The 20,764-nt window shown below is 47.3% G+C and overlaps 1 protein-coding gene across 1 annotated transcript in view; it reads right to left on the reverse strand.

The window, feature by feature from the left end:
• Positions 1-17,215, reverse strand: part of IVNS1ABP (influenza virus NS1A binding protein) — a 68,855-nt gene extending 51,640 nt beyond the window's left edge. The window contains exon 1 of the mRNA XM_061578749.1: positions 16,692-17,215. The gene's annotated coding sequence lies outside the window, so the exon portion shown is untranslated. The remainder of the gene's footprint in view (positions 1-16,691) is intronic.
• Between the last annotated feature and the right edge of the window lie 3,549 nt (positions 17,216-20,764).

Here is a 20,764-nt window from a genome sequence, read left to right on the forward strand (position 1 = left end):
CACATTCACCCAAAACAATTATCGGTCTTGCATACAGCGCGGTAAACCGTGCGTGCGTCAACTGGCATTTTCACAAATCATAAAAATGTCTTAAAACGCATAACAACGTATTTTTAACCCTCGCGTGCATTTTGCTCACTTCAAAAGCACGGCGAAGAATTGTCGCGTGCGGACCCCGCTCAGATTTCCAGCAGCGCGTAAAAACAACGCGTGGTGTAGCCGTCATTGTGTCGAGGCGTTCACACATTGTGTCATCTGACAGTGTTCACCCACCATATTGCAGGCCAAAACACACGTCTATTCCTGCTTCTTCCCTTACACTGCTCCAATTGGGAATTCCCTCACATATAACCCCCCCCCAAAAGTTCTTAAGACCCTACTCAATTAAAGAAATGTTTTAACTAAATCAAATTAAAACTTGAGTGCTATTTGTTGCCGACCGCGTTTGTGCCCTTTGGCCCTTTGTGCCCGCGTTTAGCAATTGTGTCCGTCCAATGTTATCCTGCCTTTTCACAAATCTGCCTAGATACATCAGGTCGCCAGCAAGCCGGGCATGCGGCGTTGTACCGGGCCACGGGGTCATTCAATTCAAAGTGTGCACACAAAACACGATGTCGATTCTTGAACGTCTAAAGAAAGTGTCAACATCTTTGTTTGCTATTTACAAGACAAGATTTAGAGCCGACAGCTAAAAACCAACCCCCCCCACTGGCTCCCCCTTTTCTACTGTCGCCTGCAATTTTTTTCCCCCCTTCCAATGTCACGTGGACAAGGGTGTTGGCTGCATGGGATCTCCCAAGGGACAGAGGCAGAGAGCCGAATTAATGCACGAACTAGCAGAGTTGGCAGGCTATCGTAGGCACACGGCACCGGTTATTTTTAGTTGCAGCTACTATGGGGCAGAGGTCGCAACCGGGTACCCGTACCCTACCCGATACCCGGCTACCCGTACCCGGCCGGGTACGGGTAGCCGTTTGCGACCCTGGTGCGGCCGGGTACGGGTAGGGGTAGGCCGTGAGTCACTGGTGAGTAACCGTTTGTCACTCATTTCGGGTAGGGAACGGTACCCATTTGCGACCCTTGTGCGGCCGGGTACAGGTACGGGTAAGGAATCAAAAACACGTTTGCGACCTCTGCTATGGGGTAATTACTCATATTAGTAATGTGATGGGGAGGCCGAAATGTGGAGGATATTTTTTTAAGCCAATTATCCAATTCAAAGGAAAAATTGTGGATATTGTAAAAAGCATATATAGTGGAATATGGTAAACTAGAAGCTGTACAAATGTAATTATGCTCACCTCGAATTGCTCACGCAAATTCTGATCGTACAAATCATCCTAGACGATGGAATAGAGTTCAGTACACCAATCTTGATTTGATTTGACGGTAAAGTGGGCTCGGGTAGGACACATGGCTCCAGGGAAAATGGCCAGTGGTGCAGACTAATGATGGGAGTGGCTGCCAAAGGAGGAAAATGCCCGAGACGATGCCCCCCACCCCCCATGGAGATGGAGTTACGAATTCCAATCATGTCCAGGGGCTAGATGTATAGTTGCATTGCAGGACTGTGTGAAGGTTGGTAGCTTGCGGAGGCAGTCACCCAGCAGTGGACAGATCACAGCTAATGACGATTCATTACATAACCAGTTCATAACCAATTTTAGCACTCCTATTTTCAGAAATCTGTCATCACGGCCATTGCCGCTGATGCGACCACACCTCCACCATTGCTTCTTTCCATTTACTAATAATCTCGATCAACTCAAAATGCTAGTTTAGCTTCAGCTCTCGCCTAGTCATTTTACTGCACAAGTCGACTGCAATAGCAACATTGAAATAGCATATAAACAAGTATGCACACGTGTACACATTGTTAGATCTGTGCGCCGATGTTTGGAATACGTGGCAAAAACAGGTATTACAACACGTAAATCGGGAAGAGGCTTTTTCCATTAGTTAGACAAGATGGGTGGAACAGACGTGCAGGACGGAGGCCGATAGGATATGAAAATTAGGAGGCAGGGAATATAATGGTGATAGTAAAGCGGTGTAAATGGAAGCAGGAGTAGGTTGTTATGGAAGAGACATTTGCAGAAATAAGATGAGAAGGATACGAAGACAAAGATCCCCCGTATAGCCTTAACAGACTGTAGGGGCATGTGCTGTTAGCGAGCGCCTATGAAGGCCGGAACGGCACACGAGGGGGTGGGTGGCCAGCACCACGCCCGGCCGCCTTTGTCTCCCCAGTGGCGATGTTTACACACCGCACCAGGTACTCATTTCAGGCCGAGTCGACCTAGGGGAGGCCCAGGACCGGTTCAGATAATCGTCACCCGTGAGCGGGAATCGAACCCGGGATGCCGGGTTCATAGCGCAGCTCCTCTAACCGCTGCACCGCCGCTCTCAAGGACAGCAACATTGAGGTTGAACACCAATCGTAAACCTACCGTGGTAGTAACAAAAGCGGTCCCGAAGGTCAGTTGGTAAATTTGCAAAAGCTACCAGGAATTTTCATCAGCAATAGAATCTGTATTTAGACTGGAGGAATCCGAAGAGCTATGAAGCTCTTTTCCACAGATATCCAGCAGAGGCGGGTCAAGGCATAAGGAATGAGGCGATGGCGAGGTGTGGTGGTGGCATCAGGAGAACTTGTCTGTAAATATCTCTCGAATTCGACTGCATAAAATGTAGCTCAAACGAGACCAAATGAATTCTGCAAGCTGATGCAATCGCCAGGCTGTATACATCCAACGTTTCAGGCCAGGAATGTTTCCCTCATCCACTTTGCGTAGATTCAGCCCATTGTGTCTGCATACCACAATTCAGCGGTTACGCAGTAGAGAATTCGTCAGCTCGACACATCACAAGTCTAGCATCGCCAACTCGCGGCCAACCCCCATTGTTCTCGGGCCCCCCCGCAAAAAAATGCCGGGATTTTTGCAGCGATGCAGATGCTGCCGCCTTTGCCACAACGCAGCGTTAAATAAAAGCCCTGCGCAAATCGGCATTAGCGGCTCACGAGTGTGTCCTGTGCTCACGGTGGGCTTTAAACTAATCAGACAGATTTACACGTGTGCAGCTATCGGGCTACGCTGCGCACGATTGGTTTTCATGAAAACGCCAAGTGGGTTTCCTCTTCAGCACAATGTCACCTGGTGGGGTCCCGGTCACGCCAAATGCAGACAGGTAAAACAAAAATCTAACGAGCATAAACAAATAAAATAACACCGCATGTGTTCTAAGAATGATGTAATCTAGCCTTAGGGGCAGGTCATTATTTGTCTTTCCCTCCATTACCCACGTGTGATTCAATTAATTGTCATGGGTTTGAAAGAAAAAAAGATTAGATTCAAAAATAGATTCATGGTTCCTTCTGTCCCGGTCATTTCATGAACAAAAACGTAATAAATTTCAGACTCTGTCGCCTCGACAGACCTGGTTTCACCTGAGGACGACTGCTTGCGTTGTGGCCGAAACGTCGTGAGAATTATTTTATTATGTTTTATTTTTATTATTTTATTACTTCCCTTCTACGTGACTTTACCGAAAGAACAAAGAAAAAAACGTAATACACACATGTATGAACTTAAAATATATAACAATAAATAAATATTGCATTCAGAGTGTCCAAATTTATTTTAATAAATTTGGACTTCACGAGCATCTTGGCCTATAGCCATGTCTACTGGCCTATAGATGCACCTCAGATTAGCATGGTTTGGCTACATAGGGCGCAATAGACGTTCAACGTACATGCATACGAAGATAGCTCAGTATTTCATCGAAGATTATGGCAAGACACTCAGAAGTTGGCACTAGAATGTGGCAGGAATTTTTTTGTAAATGTAATGAAGAAGAGGAGGTTGTGATGGATGGGATGTGTGCATGATGCAGGAGGCCAGGTTATTCACAGGTATTGGAGTGGCCAACCTAATGTCAGCAGCCAAGACCTAAAGCCAAGATGGTAGTGTTGATGAGATGGTTGGCATGTCTTTCAAGGACCTCTCCTGTGGTCTCATCACCACCACAGCCTGTTGAGGTTTTCCCTTTGTTACACAGATGACATGTCCTTCAAGAACCTGTCTTACGGTGTAACAAAGGGAAGACACCTCAAGCCACATGATGGTGGTAAGGAGACCGTAAAAAGGTTTTTGAAATTTGGTCTCAACTGTACAAGTGGAAGAATTTAGCAGAGGGAAGGAAGCGATGGCAGAGTGCGATAGCCAATATGACCTCTTGACTTAAACATTCTGTTGTAGTCATAGATTTTAAATCTACCAAATTGCAGCAGCACACAATTTCAGGCACTGGGAAAAAGCCCACACAATTCATGTTACTGTAATTCTGTTGTGGCACACTAAAAAGGATGGAAAATTACAAGTGGTTAAGCCATGAGCAAAACCTGTAAGAATTCTAGCTGCATACGCTGAAAGCTCAAGCGGAACGTCTAAACATTTAAGTGTATGAAATGTTATATGCAAGTCAGAACATTGGTGGAATGATGGCAGGCGCACTGTACGCTGTTAACAGAATATAGAACAAGGTAACATGCTGTTCTCTCGAGAGCAATTTTCTTCATCAATGCTCAGATGATGTCCGTAATGCCATCTTTGTTTGGTAACATTGCAAGAGATCATTAAATGTCTGCGCACACTTTATATGCAGGGCCACAGCAAAATACCATCACTGCCACAGAATGTATTAAAATTCTGCACGAGGGCGCCAACACTGTACAGAATAAAATAATATTTTAGCAGCGCCTTTGCGCCATGTGGTGCATACAAAAGCACAACTTCCGTGTGCGAGCAGTGGAATTATATTTTGCAAAAACATCACAGGATGATGGTACAAAAGATTATATTTTAAGCTACCGCAAAAAATGCCCTTCACATCAGGGTAGCAGCAAAATACCCGCGGACTGGCATGAAACCCATCAGACGAAGCCTCCCCAGTGCTGTGTTTAGCACTGGACCTAAGCAGATTTTTCCAGAATGCACCAGATGCCACACATTGTAAAACAGACGCCACCGCTGCAAAATAACAGTGTGCGGCAAATGAACCTTATGGCGGGACCCCGGGGTCCCGAATAAACGGAAGTCAAAATCGTAATCAATTTATTTATTTTGGCGACTTCGTCTGACTGTGCACAAACGCCGCGACCCACCTGGCGCGTATCATTCTGTTGTCAGCGAGGACGAATGCGCAGAAGAGCTGAACAAGCGAATGCACTCCATGCTCGGGTATGGGCAGGATCATAAATGTTATCGGAAAGTTGCTCAAACTGCCTACACGAATTAAGTCCTTATTTTTCATAACGGTATGCATAACAGTGAAACTGCTCTCGTATCTTCATTATTTGTGACCTACCAATGTCTGCAGCCAGGATCAATCGATGACAATCCTATTACCTGCAGATATTAAGAGATGAGATGCGTTGCACCATTAATTCCTCCTGTTTGATAATACTTCCGTATGCATCTATGCAGATAGTTTTTTGCGGTAAAGCCATAGTCCTCACATACCGCTCGTATCAATGCGGATAAATGGAGCGGCGACCCACTACTCTGCAGAGTAACATTGGTATAAACGCTTGTTACAATATGAACAGCGCTGGAAAACGCGTACTATTTTATGTACTGTTAACAAAGTGTGTTCAAAGCCACACTGAGAAACACGATGATTGACAGAGGGGTGTAAATTATATTTTCGATAGTGTATTTAAAGAGGTACTGCAGGATAAGTAGTTTTCAGTTTTACAGGCATAGTTTAACAAGACAACACTTGCCACCATCCTTTTCAAAATTAATTAAATTAATTTTGCAAAACATGCCGATGTACACAGAATTGCAGGTTTTTGATGCCTCATGCACATATCGTGTGTGTACTAGTCACGTAAATGGATCCAATCAATTGACTGGGATACTTATTTAGGATTAGATATGCACCAAATCGTGCAAGAATAAAACCTTAGCAATTCATTACAGATTCGTGGAAATGCTTTGTGCTCGTGGTCAAATAACACAAAATGAAACAAGTGACATGGAGAAAGACGGCTTCAAACGATACAGCCAATATAATTGAGACGCTAATAAAAGACGATGCAAAACTGGGAAGTACAGTCGAGACAGGACAAGACCAAGAAAACACTTGGTCAATCAATTTATGGATAATTAATCGAAAGACAATTGGATAAAGGAGTTACAAGACTACTGTGCAAGAGAGGAACACGAGGCATTGATTCTGTACTCGTTTGTTTTGCTTGATACGGTAGTGCTGTTTATATCAGACATATCGACTGGTCAGAAAAAACCTTGTTTAAAAAAAGTAGTGAAGCCTACACATCAGGAGCAAGCATCGGGGACAAACATTTTACACTTCCGTGATTTTAATAAAAAAAAACACACATTTTACGATGCAGAGTGCATGACCATGTATTTATACTGGTAGCAACCTCCTGGTTACACCAGCCCACAGGGGATTATTGTGTCCGTCGTGCAGGGAGGGGCTGGGTGGGGCTGGTCACCCCGTGGTGCCCTTATAAAACTCAACGTTTAACCTACTCAAACCGGCTTGTGCCAGCCCTCACAGGTCGGACATATTTGCGGAATACACCACGCCGCCGTTGACCCTGGCCATTGACCAAGCAACCCAACGTTCCTACCAGCTCCCTCCGCAGGAATGTGTTATTAACAGTCCCTCCAGAAAAACGCGATTATGCGATCGCAAGATTCCACGCAAAATCAGCCAAAGTCCGCATATTTATGCGGGGGGCGCGTTTTTTCAAATACGCCGCACTTTCGCCGCATAAATTGCAGATTTCCGCGCGCAAAATATGCGGGCTTGCATGATTTCATAATCCCCGCATTTTCGTTGCAAAAAGTCACATATATCTTAGCAGAAAGTTGAAAAATGTTGCGTTTACTTCACACAAGCGCAGCCATTTCCCCTGTTGCCATGGGAACGTTATGAAGTGTTAGAGGCTACGTAGTTAGTTTTATTCAGGAGTTTATGCAACTTTACAGTTGTAAGATTGCACTTTTTGTTAGTAGTATGTACATTTACATTACTGTAAGACTGTACTGTTACTGTATTGCTTACGTTACTGTGCACTGAAAACACTTATTTTAACAGAAGATGTCTGTTTTGTATAGCTACCTCTGTAAAACAGGAAGCACACATTTTATTTTTTAATATTTTATTTATTCATTTTTACAGAAGTTGTAGCATATTCATTTTGTAAAGCTACAGAACTTGTTCGACTCAATGTTTTGTAAGTTTGAGCCATCTGTTTGTTAAGGTCTGAAATAAAACAAGATGAGAACTTAAATATTCCCAGCACTTTCTGTGATGTAGTATGCTTGCTTATCATAGGAAGTAATAAGAAATGACTCTTTACATTAAAGTAGTAGCCTAGTGAATAGGGTGTTGGGGGAATCACTTTTTTTTCTCTTTTTCATCAAACCGCAGTTTTTGCAAGTTCCCGCCATTTAATCGCATAAAATTGCATAAATATCCCGCATATTCCATCGCATTTTTTAAGAAAACGTGCCGCATAATCAACGATTTTTGCCCGCAACAATCACCAAAAAACTCCGCGTTTTTCTGGAGGGACTGTATTAAATTTGCATCAGTGGTGTGGTGTTAAGCAGGTAGATCTGGTCAAGTGCAGTGCTATGACGGCAGTGGACAGAGCCAATTCCCGACCAGAGCTAACATCAGTTGCGAGTCCTGGAAACGCCCCTTTCACTAATACACTGACAAACACGATCACGTATGGTCAAACAACCGTCATGACCAATGTACTTCTATTATCATAATGCACACATTTAAACAGTGTACTTTTAATGTCTGCAAATGTAATGAAAATTACGTATCTTCTTGGTTCTTTCGGTAAAGTCACGTAGAAGGGAAGTAATAAAATAATAAAAATAAAACACAATAAAATAATTCTCACGACGTTTCGGCCACAACGCAAGCAGCCGTCCTCAGGTGAAAACCAGGTCCGTCGAGGTGACGTGACTTTACCGAAAGAACCAAGAAGATGAATCCCTGCAGTCACGAAAGCTTTAAATCGAAAATTACGTAGATATGCAAATATTGAATGAAAAGACTTAGTAAGACAGAATTACTAACACAAGTCGGACATTGACAACATGGAAACAGTCCAGATAGTGTTGAAGACTGTACAAACTACTTTACACGTAAGACAGTACAAAAGACTAAATAAATCAACCCTTGAATCAAACCATGATAAACCATTGACCAACAGTAGGGGGGGGGGGGGGGGAGGAGGCCAAATGTGTCATGCTAATGGATTAGATAAAAACAGACCATGATATGTCAATAATTAATTATAAAAACAGCAACATTCTGTGAACCGGAGGAAACACGAAATATTTCTAAAATGCGCAATTTCTCACGAATGAGTTGCTACACAGATGGCTGACCCACATTCAAGCATGCCCCAGTTTTTGCTAATCACGCATAATAGTTCAGTACAAGCAAACCTGCTTCTAAATTACAATACACTTGGTTACGTGCCACGTACCCACCCCTCCAGTCTACGACTAACATTGACATCCGAATGCATTCAGGTCACAGACGCGAAACCCGCCTCGAGGCGTCTGATTAGGAATTTCGAAATGGCCGAGGCTTGGACACGTTTCCAAACCCTCCTCTGCGTCACACCAAGCAATTAGCAAGACGGGACATCGGTGCCTCGTCACCATGGGGCAGTTTCCACGGCTGGCGATGAGAGCCTACGGAAATAGCCACACCTTTTTGCAACGAAGTGGAATTAAATCAAGTGCACTAACACGTGCGCACGCACGTGCATGTACATGTAGCTGTCGTGGTGTTTAGTGCACTACGCTACGAACACTCCAGCCCTAATTTGATTCCCAACACGGGCTCAATTCAGTGATTATCCGAACTGGCCGCGAGTTTCCACCCAACTCGGCCTGAAATGATTAAAGGAGTACCTGGTGAGGTGTGTGTAAAACATTAGCATTGACCAGACAAGTCTGTCAGGTGTGGTGTGAGTCACACCACACCCTCAAATTCCATACTGGCCATGTCAGTCACCACACGTGCCCTAATTCTAGATGTGAAGTTTTCGTGACTGCAAGGATTCATACTCTTTGGTTTTTTCGGTAAAGTCACGTAGGTAAATAATTAAAATAAATTAAATCACGACGTTTCGGAGGCATCACAAGCTTCCGTCTTCAGGTGGAACCGTCACAGCAGAATTACTGATACAGTAAACGTCGTGATTTAATTTATTTTAAATGTTTTACCTACGTGACTTATCGAAAAAAACAAAGAATACACGTGCCCCAATAGTTTGTGTAGGCTACACGACAGATCATTCATCTGTCTTTGTGGAGAACCGTGGCTCAGGAGGTTCATATACTCCGATGATCCCAGCTGTCAAGAGGATGAACCCTGGCAATTATGTCCCAAATCAGCGATATGTGGTTGAGACCATGAACAAGCTATGGAATGACATGGCACGACTTGGGAGTAATTTTCCAACTCCCGTGGAAACTCTTCATTTGTGCATGTTGGACTTCTTTCGCACCAGACATAGCCAACGATGCTACGACTCGAATTAGAACAGTATCACAAAAGTCAAATTGATCAACGCACTAATAAGGCGGTGTCGTATTGTAATAACGATTAACGTTACTCCTCACCAGATAGTGTAACATCATTCTAACGATGTACTCATAAAATGTAGCATAGGTTGGTGAGATTTATAAGCCATAAAATGCGATTTAAAAAAATAATTCAATTACGTAATGTGTTCTCATTTCTTAATGATCTGCTGCATCGCACATCTGAAAGCTTTGCATATTAAAGACTTTTCAGGAATGGATTGCTTCCAACTCATGCTTTGCACCTCCGATTAGCACGGTGAGCTCCGCATGGTGCTAAGGAAGTTCCAACATGCATACATTTAGTCCTTTTTCTATCGATAGCTGGATGAAGGCTCTCATATTTGGAATTAACACGAGATTAAGTCAAAATGTGTGCAGCATTACTTAAAAACCCATGATCAGATCACACAAAGTACACCCGATCCCAGTCTAACCTAATAAGCCAAGCAAAGCAGAGCCTCGAGTGTGCTTGGATGAGCGGCCACCATGCATAACAGCTGTAGTAGAAGCATTGTGGATAGTGCAGAAACATCTCCATTGTTGTCCTGAACTCCCCCTCCAAATCCCCACGTTCACCAACCACCACTGCCCAGTGTGGTGAAGTATGGTCAAATATAGCTCACGGCCTGCACTGGCGTAGGAAAGCCTTTGTCCAGTGGCGGATTGACAAACAGGCCGTAGATGCCCAAGTTGTTATGGGCTACCTGCGATCCGGCGCTTTGAAGGCAGAAGGAGTTGCCGAGTTTTAGAAATTACCAAACCAGGGGAGTGGAGTTCATTAACTTGTCTGTGCAGTCTTGATGGCGTGCCATCCACTCATGTCCGTGGGTTTCATCCGGCTACTCAGTTTCCACCAAACACGCAAAATAAATGGGAATGTTTGCCTGCATCGTCTCGTTCGTACGGTCTGTCTCGTGTGCACTGTTGTGTCGATTATACAGCCTCGTTTATACAGTGTTATTATCTGTCCTATCTATAATCTAAAACTAAGCTGTTTTATTTTACCAGATAAGGCTCAGAGCTATATAGATCTTTTTCAGAAGCAACTTGACTTTCACAAATGATAGCTCAGCGAAATGGCTTATCACACGGAAAACTACTCTAAAGGCATGTTGATTATAAATGTGGAGAGAAAAACTGGAGGACCGAGAAAAATCCACACAACCACGGGGAGAGAGACACACATGCAAACTCAATTATATACAGCAGGCATCAGGGTCGGGATCGAACCAAGATAACACTTCTCCACCGCGGCACCCAATCTGCGTGTGCCACCGTCTCATTTTGCAATGTCTACATAGTGTGTGGTCTCTTCTGTATAATGTTGTCCCGCCTTCACAGTGTCGTTTGTTCCGACTCGTTACATTTGCCCTACATAAGCCAGCGCGATCCATGTAGAGATATCTACCCCACTGTCAATTACACTCTTCTCGACCGGTGACATTGTACTGTGAAATTGATCAGAATACAAAATAAATTACGTGCATTTAAATTGGTGGCAGGTGCGTAAAAAGGGATTCCAAAAATATTTCCGACATAGTTACTGCACACCCAATTACTTTCGTGGGTAAATGGATATCGCATCCTGGACGAATGAATCGATGGCAAATCAATGGCAACCGATATTAAAGCGAATAATTTCACGCCTGACCTTGGGGCAGATGGACCCGTATATAAAACAAAGCGAAATGAGCAGTCTTCCTATCGTTTACAATGGAGACATTTATCACAAAAAAACCCACAGGACACAAAATAACTTAATGGTGTCTGCGCACATCACTCTCATGGCGTGTGTAATTGTTCGCTCAAGAAGAGCTCACAAGTGACGTCACCACATCTACCACACTATTTAAGGAATGAAACAGGAGGATTTCTCCACAAATCTGGCTGTCGCCGGATGAAGCTAGTTGTAATTACTGGCAAAACGTCGTACTCATATTGTAAATATTGTGGCTTTGCTCTCCAACACACAACCGGTGTGCTGTACTAGTAATTAATTGACATGTTCTGTTTACATGACAAAGCTTACTAATTGGCTGTGCCGGGTGGTGGTGGGTTTAACGACACATTTACGCGATCTACCCCCCCCCCCAAAAAAAACTATTATGGATGTTCCACCATTGGAACCTCATTTGCCAGTAGAAAAATATGATAATTGTTTTTTTACCCTTTCATCTGGCAACAAAACTGACACCTATTTTACAAGGAGTCATGTTTGCATAGACCACAATACCTGTAGTTGTAATGCAAACAAAAACCATAACTCCAATGCAACCCAACCTCCGAGGCAGTCTATAACACCCCGGCACTAATGCTGGAATACATAATAAATGGCACATACATAACAATTGTGCAACGATACCCGATTCGAGGTAATGGCTTATGTACAATCGCATAAGACCACGCGGCAAGATGATGCCCCCCTCAATCCAGCAGTTGACAAAATAACTAAAATGGACGAGTGACGTCGTGCACAATGGTCAAAGATGCCATTTCAAAAGCCGATTTCTTGATGTACAATTGTGCAGTCAAGCGACGGGAATGAGGCCATCATCTAGCAGTGGACAGACCCACGGCACACAATGCTAATTAATAATGCATCTCACGCCACACGGACACACACACACACAAAAAACCCACTCTGCCCGGACGTTACAATTGATACCGCGCTTAGGAGAGGGAGCTGAGCAGGTGGTGGTCGCACAACGCTTCGCCCATTGGACGCGCCCGTGTCACGTGCCCCCACCCCCACCGTTTCATTTCGGTGACCCCAAATGCAGCTTAAGCGCTCTACGTTAACCAAATCCCCTCCCCCGCCACCAACACCCCGGCTTATGGTAGTGAATTCGCGCGCACGTGTCCCCACCCCTCCTATCACTACTGCTGCCCTCCACGTGTTCCCCCCCTCCTATCACTACTGCTGTCTTCCACGTGTTCCCCCCCCTCCTATCACTACTGCTGTCTTCCACGTGTCCCCCCCCCCTCCTATCACTACTGCTGTCTTCCACGTGTTCCCCCCCCTCCTATCACTACTGCTGTCTTCCACGTGTTCCCCCCCCTCCTATCACTACTGCTGTCTTCCACGTGTTCCCCCCCTCCTATCACTACTGCTGCCCTCCACGTGTTCCCCCCCTCCTATCACTACTGCTGTCTTCCACGTGTTCCCCCCCTCCTATCACTACTGCTGCCCTCCACGTGTTCCCCCCCTCCTATCACTACTGCTGTCTTCCACGTGTTCCCCCCCCTCCTATCACTACTGCTGTCTTCCACGTGTCCCCCCCCCCCTCCTATCACTACTGCTGTCTTCCACGTGTTCCCCCCCTCCTATCACTACTGCTGCCCTCCACGTGTTCCCCCCCTCCTATCACTACTGCTGTCTTCCACGTGTTCCCCCCCCTCCTATCACTACTGCTGTCTTCCACGTGTTCCCCCCCTCCTATCACTACTGCTGCCCTCCACGTGTTCCCCCCCTCCTATCACTACTGCTGTCTTCCACGTGTGTCCCCCCCTCCTATCACTACTGCTGCCCTCCACGTGTTCCCCCCCTCCTATCACTACTGCTGTCTTCCACGTGTCCCCCCCCCCCTCCTATCACTACTGCCGTCTTCCACGTGTTCCCTCCTGCTGCAGCCCTTCACGTGTTCCCTCCTCCTCCTGCCCTGAACGTGTTCCCCTCCTATCACTGCTGCAGCCCTCCACGCGTTCCCTCCTATCACTACTGCTGCCCTCCACGTGTCCCCCCCCTCCTATCACTACTGCTGCCCTCCACGTGTCCCCCCCCTCCTATCACTACTGCTGTCTTCCACGTATTCCCTCCTGCTGCCCTCCACGTGTTCCCTCCTCCTCCTGCTGCAGCCCTCCACGTGTTCCCTCCTATCACTACTGCTGCCCTCCACGTGTTCCCCTCCTCCTATCACTGCTGCTGCCCTCCACGTGTTTCCTCCTATCACTACTGCTGCCCTCCACGTGTTCCCCTCCTCCTCCTGCTGCCCTCCACGTGTTCCCCTCATCCTATCACTACTGTCTTCCACGTGTTCCCTCCTCCTGCAGCCCTCCACGTGTTCCCTCCTATCACTACTGCTGCCCTCCACGTGTCCCCCCCCTCCTATCACTACTGCTGCCCTCCACGTGTCCCCCCCCTCCTATCACTACTGCTGTCTTCCACGTATTCCCTCCTGCTGCCCTCCACGTGTTCCCTCCTCCTCCTGCTGCAGCCCTCCACGTGTTCCCTCCTATCACTACTGCTGCCCTCCACGTGTTCCCCTCCTCCTATCACTGCTGCTGCCCTCCACGTGTTTCCTCCTATCACTACTGCTGCCCTCCACGTGTTCCCCTCCTCCTCCTGCTGCCCTCCACGTGTTCCCCTCATCCTATCACTACTGTCTTCCACGTGTTCCCTCCTCCTGCAGCCCTCCACGTGTTCCCTCCTATCACTACTACTGCCTTCCACGTGTCTCCTATTACTGCTGCTCTCCACGTGTTCCCCATTACCACTGCTGCCCTCCACGCGTTCCCTCCTCCTCCTACTACTACTGCCGCCCCCCACGTGATTGTGTGCGTGAGTGCCAGATCCTCCATCAGCGTGGGGGAGCTGTTAAAGGTGTAGTACAGCTACGAACCAGAGTTCGATTTCCGCCCACGGACGGCAACCCGTGACGATTATCTGAACCGGTCATGGGCCCCCTCCTCCCCCCCTAGGTAGACTCGGCCTCAAATAAGTTCCCCGGGGTGCGGGTGTGTGAACATCGCCACTGGAGAGATGGAAGGCGGCCGGGTGTGGTGTTGGCCATCCACCCCCGTTCATAGCGCCGTGCCGGCTTTCGTTAGGTGCTACTCGCGAACAGCGATTGCCCCAACAAGCGATATTATGTATTTAAGCAAGCTGAATAAACTGAACTGTGGCTCATTAGAAGGTCGATGTCGACAAATTATTATCGAGGCTTTACCCCCCCGTTTCCTATGCGTACATTGTCAGTACGAATTTGGGTTAACCCCCTTCCATGCGTACGTACTAAATGGATGGTCCCCTAAGGCTATACGGGGGATATTTGTATTTGATGCTACATTGGCCGTGGCAAGGGTCGAAATAGCCACGACTGGATCAGAATCTTTAAAGAATAAAAATGAATCCGATGAGCTACCAACGCATGCCTCAAGTGTGGACACGGGTCAGCAAGTTACAACAAATACAAAACTAAACACCGATCGGCGTGCAAAGTAGCAGGTAAAAAGAGTAAGCAAGTCACTAAATATATTTTAAAAGAATCATTACAGGAATTATACAATGTAGGTTAAAGGCCTCCCCTTCTCACTCGCGATTCGCTGCGATTTTGTCTTTAATGGACCCTAACCAACTGCGTAGGAGCCATCTCGAGATTTCTCGGTTAAGTCGCAAAACAAACCATTTAAAATGTATATATTATAGCACTTACATCTTACTTAAGGCTGCAAAGACCGCTATGATATCCAGCAGCACGCGTCTTATGGGCGAAGCCAACTCGTGGCCAGTTTTGGCTTTCTGGGCCTCATCAGCAGAGCCGGGCATGAGTTTATTTATGTTTTGTACGGTAGAATTGTTGAATAGATGGTAGTTTTAATTAGAGTTATCTTGCCCAATGGGTCTGGTAAAAAACAAACCACAGGAACATCTCCGTTCGGCAAGCCCAGACCTGTACTGCTGATGAAAGCCTACGTGGAAGAATCCAGTTTAGAGGGGAAATTAACAAATACTGCAGGCGTAGAGCGCCTGTTGGGTTTACCACACTGCTTTAAATATCTTATTTCTTTAAATAATTTATTTAAATAATACTTTACATTTTAAAAATTCTTGACTGTTGTTTATTTTAAGTTTATTACATTTTTGATTATTTATGTTGTGTTGATCGCCGATTGTTTATTGTTTATTTATGTCTGTTAATTGTGATTAATTTTTTAATTGCTTGGTTGCACCGTGGGACCAAGAGAGAGGACTGTAATTTCATCTGTGTTGTATGTCATGCATGTAACACACTTGACAATAAAGTGACTTTAAGACTTTTTGAGCACTTCCATTCTAGATTTAAAGCTTTTGTGACCGCAAGGATTCATACTCTAAGGTTTTTTTGGTAAAGTCACGTAGGGAAAAAAAATCAAAATAATAGAAATACATTTTTATTTATTTTTATTTCAATTATTTTTATAAAACAATACAAATAAAAACACAATTATTATTTTATTCATCATATTATTTCTACGATTTCTTTATTTCCCTACGTGACTTTACCGAAAAAAACCTAAGAGTAGCACTTCCCATGTGTACCACTAAAAAATAAAGCAATAAAGATCGACAAAAAGCCACACTAATTCGTCCTCTACAATAATTAAAATCGAGGCCAAGATAAAATAAAACATTTTCAATAACCACACCTCATTCTCACACACTGGAATTGTTCGTAACGAATCACTAAACTGTTTGAATAATCGTGTAATCATCTATTTCATGTCTACGTGCCTTTAATTTATCATCGCAATACGATTTAAAGTGCGAAGGTTACGAATTAAACGCGATCAAATCGGTAACACTAAATTACACAATTACCTCACAAAACTTATAAACGCATCACCATTTTAATTGTATACGCACACTTAGATACATTGCAACAATGTATACTTTGGTAAATATAAAAAACGACACTTACAATACGCGTAACAAACGTGTACGTTTAAACATTAGTCTTTATTTTAATACCTACGTTGTCCCGCCTATGATTGCAACAATTACCTCAGAGAATAAAAAAACCACAACATCGACTTACAAACACTTCGATGCGTACGTATATTTGTGTTGTACGTTAAAACATTGCTATTTATAACGTCTTAATTTTTAACACCCAATTTTCTCGTCACCCAAGCGACGTGTACGTACACGTGTTACATTACAATTATCTCGGAAAATAACAAAAAACCACATCGTCTCACAACGCTACGATGCGTACACGTATATTTTTGCACGTTAAAAATTATTACTTATAACGTCTATATTATAAATACCTTTTTGTGTCTCGTCACCGAAGCGAACCCAGTCATTCTTCCCGAGCCTTTTGACTTGGAAGAGGAGGCGAGTGGAGGGGCGGGGCTACTGGTGTGGGGGGGGTGAGGGGCGGGGCTACTGGTGTGGGGGGGTGAGGGGCGGGGCTACTCTAGCCGAAGGGGGGGGGGGTGAGAAAAGGGGGGAGGGGCAGGCACGAGCCAAGAGCGTTGATTGGCGGATGACCGCCACGTGACCGGGGAGCGAGAGAGAGAGAGAGCGCGCGCGCGCAACGTTGTGGGGGTTGGAGGTCGTTGGCGGGAAAAAAAAAAATTAGCCGGCCCCGAGACGTACGAGGTAAAAAAAAGAAAATATTAATAAATTTCTTTTTTTTAAGCGATAACAAAACAAAATACGGGTTGAAGTACGACGAGATGGATTTGCAGCGCTGAGCTTGTGGCGATGATGACGGAAGCAACTTGCTGGGGACTCGGAACAAGATAATGGAGCCGAGGACCATGGGACGAGCGCCGTCAATGGTGGCTGCTGCGCGCGTGCGCCGCTTTATATATAGCGGGCGTGCGAGGGGCGGGGGGGTCGTGACGTCACGGGGGGGGGGCGGAGTGGCAGTTTGGGGGAGGGGCTTTGTAAGCGATGGCCACACGGGTTCGATTCCCGTTCTGGGCCGCAATTCAATATTATAATTATTTTTCGATTTAAAGCTTTCGTGACTGCAGGGATTCATCTTCTTGGTTCTTTCGGTAAAGTCACGTAGAAGGGAAGTAATAAAATATTAAAAATAAAACATAATAAAATAATTCTCACGACGTTTCGGCTACAACGCAAGCAGCCGTCTTCAGGTGAAGAATGAAGACGGCTGCTTGCGTTGTAGCCGAAACGTCGTGAGAATTATTTTATTTTATTATGTTTTATTTTTATTATTTTATTACTTCCCTTCTACGTGACTTTACCGAAAGAACCAAGAAGATTATAATTATTATTCCGGTATTTATAGTGCAACACTCCGTGGGCTTAGGACGATGTGGTAATGATGCTGCGTTGGCAGTGGTGTACAAGCATAATAAATAAATAACACCCTCAACAGATTGCTGTTAAAAGAACATCAGAATATTTTAAATATCCCGGATAGGCAGGAGAGAGCGTGGAGGGGAGTGGAGTGAGATGAGAGGGGAGAGGCAGGAGAGTGCGTGGAGGGGAGTGGAGTAAGATGATAGGGGAGAGGCAGAAGAGTGTGGAGTGAGATGAGAGGGGAGTGGAGTGAGATGAGAGGGGAGAGGTAGGAGAGTGCGTGGAGGGGAGTGGAGTGAGATGAGAGGGGAGAGGTAGGAGAGTGCGTGGAGGGGAGTGGAGTGAGATGAGAGGGGAGAGGCAGGAGAGAGCGTGGAGGGGAGTGGAGTGAGATGAGAGGGGAGAGGTAGGAGAGTGCGTGGAGGGGAGTGGAGTGAGATGAGAGGGGAGAGGCAGGAGAGTGCGTGGAGGGGAGTGGAGTGAGATGATAGGGGAGAGGCAGGAGAGTGCGTGGAGGGGAGTGGAGTGAGATGAGAGGGGAGAGGCAGGAGAGTGCGTGGAGGGGAGTGGAGTGAGATGATAGGGGAGAGGCAGGAGAGTGCGTGGAGGGGAGTGGAGTGAGATGAGAGGGGAGAGGTAGGAGAGTGCGTGGAGGGTAGTGGAGTGAGATGAGAGGGGAGAGGTTGGAGAGTGCGTGGAGGGGAGTGGAGTGAGATGAGAGGGGAGAGGCAGGAGAGTGCGTGGAGGGGAGTGGAGTGAGATGAGAGGGGAGAGGCAGGAGAGTGCGTGGAGGGGAGTGGAGTGAGATGAGAGGGGAGAGGCAGGAGAGTGCGTGGAGGGGAGTGGAGTGAGATGAGAGGGGAGAGGCAGGAGAGTGCGTGGAGGGGAGTGGAGTAAGATGATAGGGGAGAGGCAGAAGAGTGTGGAGTGAGATGAGAGGGGAGTGGAGTGAGATGAGAGGGGAGAGGTAGGAGAGTGCGTGGAGGGGAGTGGAGTGAGATGAGAGGGGAGAGGCAGGAGAGTGCGTGGAGGGGAGTGGAGTGAGATGATAGGGGAGAGGCAGGAGAGTGCGTGGAGGGGAGTAGAGTGAGATGAGAGGGGAGAGGCAGGAGAGTGCGTGGAGGGGAGTGGAGTGAGATGAGAGGGAGAGGCAGGAGAGTGCGTGGAGGGGAGTGGAGTGAGATGATAGGGGAGAGGCAGGAGAGTGTGGAGTGAGATGAGAGGGGAGTGGAGTGAGATGAGAGGGGAGAGGTAGGAGAGTGCGTGGAGGGGAGTGGAGTGAGATGAGAGGGGAGAGGCAGGAGAGTGCGTGGAGGGGAGTGGAGTGAGATGAGAGGGGAGAGGCAGGAGAGTGCGTGGAGGGGAGTAGAGTGAGATGAGAGGGGAGAGGCAGGAGAGTGCGTGGAGGGGAGTGGAGTGAGATGAGAAGGGAGAGGCAGGAGAGTGCGTGGAGGGGAGTGGAGTGAGATGAGAGGGGAGAGGTAGGAGAGTGCGTGGAGGGGAGTAGAGTGAGATGAGAGGGGAGAGGCAGGAGAGTGCGTGGAGGGGAGTGGAGTGAGATGAGAGGGGAGAGGCAGGAGAGTGCGTGGAGGGGAGTAGAGTGAGATGAGAAGGGAGAGGTAGGAGAGGCGTGGAGGGAAGTGGAGTGAGATGAGAGGGGAGTGGAGTGAGATGGAAGGGAGAGGTAGGAGAGTGCGTGGAGGGGAGTAGAGTGAGATGAGAGGGGAGAGGCAGGAGAGTGCGTGGAGGGGAGTGGAGTGAGATGAGAGGGAGAGGCAGGAGAGTGCGTGGAGGGGAGTAGAGTGAGATGAGAAGGGAGAGGTAGGAGAGTGCGTTGAGAGGAGTGGAGTGAGATGAGAGGGGAGAGGGTAGAGAGCGCGTGGAGGGGGAGTGGAGTGGATGAGAAGGCGGAGGTAGGAGAGTGAGTGGAGGGGAGTGGAGTGATATGAGAAGGTAGAGGTAGGAGAGTGCGTGGAGGGGAGTAGAGTGAGATGAGAAGGGAGAGGCAGGAGAGTGCGTGGAGAGGAGTGGAGTGAGATGAGAGGGGAGAGGTAGGGAGAGTGCGTGGAGGGGAGTGGAGTGAGATGAGAAGGGAGAGGTAGGTGAGTGCGTGGAGGGGAGTGAGATGAGAGGGGAGAGGTAGGAGAGTGTGTGGAGGGGAGTGAGATGAGAGGGGAGAGGTAGGAGAGTGCGTGGAGGGGAGTGGAGTGAGATGAGAGGGGAGAGGTAGGAGAGTGCGTGGAGGGGAGTAGAGTGGGGTGAGAGGGGAGAGGTAGGAGAGTGCGTGGAGAGGAGTGGAGTGAGATGAGAGGGGAGAGGTAGGAGAGTGCGTGGAGGGGAGTAGAGTGAGATGAGAGGGGAGAGGTAGGAGAGTGCGTGGAGGGGAGTGGAGTGAGATGAGAGGGGAGAGGTAGGAGAGTGCGTGGAGGGGAGTAGAGTGAGATGAGAGGGGAGAGGCAGGAGAGTGCGTGGAGGGGAGTGGAGTGAGATGAGAGGGGAGAGGTAGGAGAGTGCGTGGAGTGGAGTGAAATGAGAGGGGAGAGGTTGGAGAGAGCGTGGAGGGGAGTGAGATGAGAGGGGAGAGGTAGGAGAGTGCGTGGAGGGGAGTGGAGTGAGATGAGAGGGGAGAGGCAGGAGAGTGCGTGGAGGGGCAGTAGAGTGAGATGAGAAGGGAGAGGTAGGAGAGTGCGTGGAGAGGAGTGGAGTGAGATGAGAGGGGAGAGGTAGGAGAGCGCGTGGAGGGGAGTGGAGTGAGATGAGAAGGCGGAGGTAGGAGAGTGAGTGGAGGGGAGTGGAGTGATATGAGAAGGGAGAGGTAGGAGAGTGCGTGGAGGGGAGTAGAGTGAGATGAGAAGGGAGAGGCAGGAGAGTGCGTGGAGAGGAGTGGAGTGAGATGAGAGGGGAGAGGTAGGAGAGTGCGTGGAGGGGAGTGGAGTGAGATGAGAAGGGAGAGGTAGGTGAGTGCGTGGAGGGGAGTGAGATGAGAGGGGAGAGGTAGGAGAGTGTGTGGAGGGGAGTGAGATGAGAGGGGAGAGGTAGGAGAGTGCGTGGAGGGGAGTGGAGTGAG

The sequence above is a fragment of the Lethenteron reissneri genome, chromosome 67 (assembly GCF_015708825.2).
Source record: "Lethenteron reissneri isolate LAM-NWPU_2019-01 chromosome 67, ASM1570882v1, whole genome shotgun sequence".
Taxonomy (NCBI): Eukaryota; Metazoa; Chordata; class Hyperoartia; order Petromyzontiformes; family Petromyzontidae; genus Lethenteron; species Lethenteron reissneri.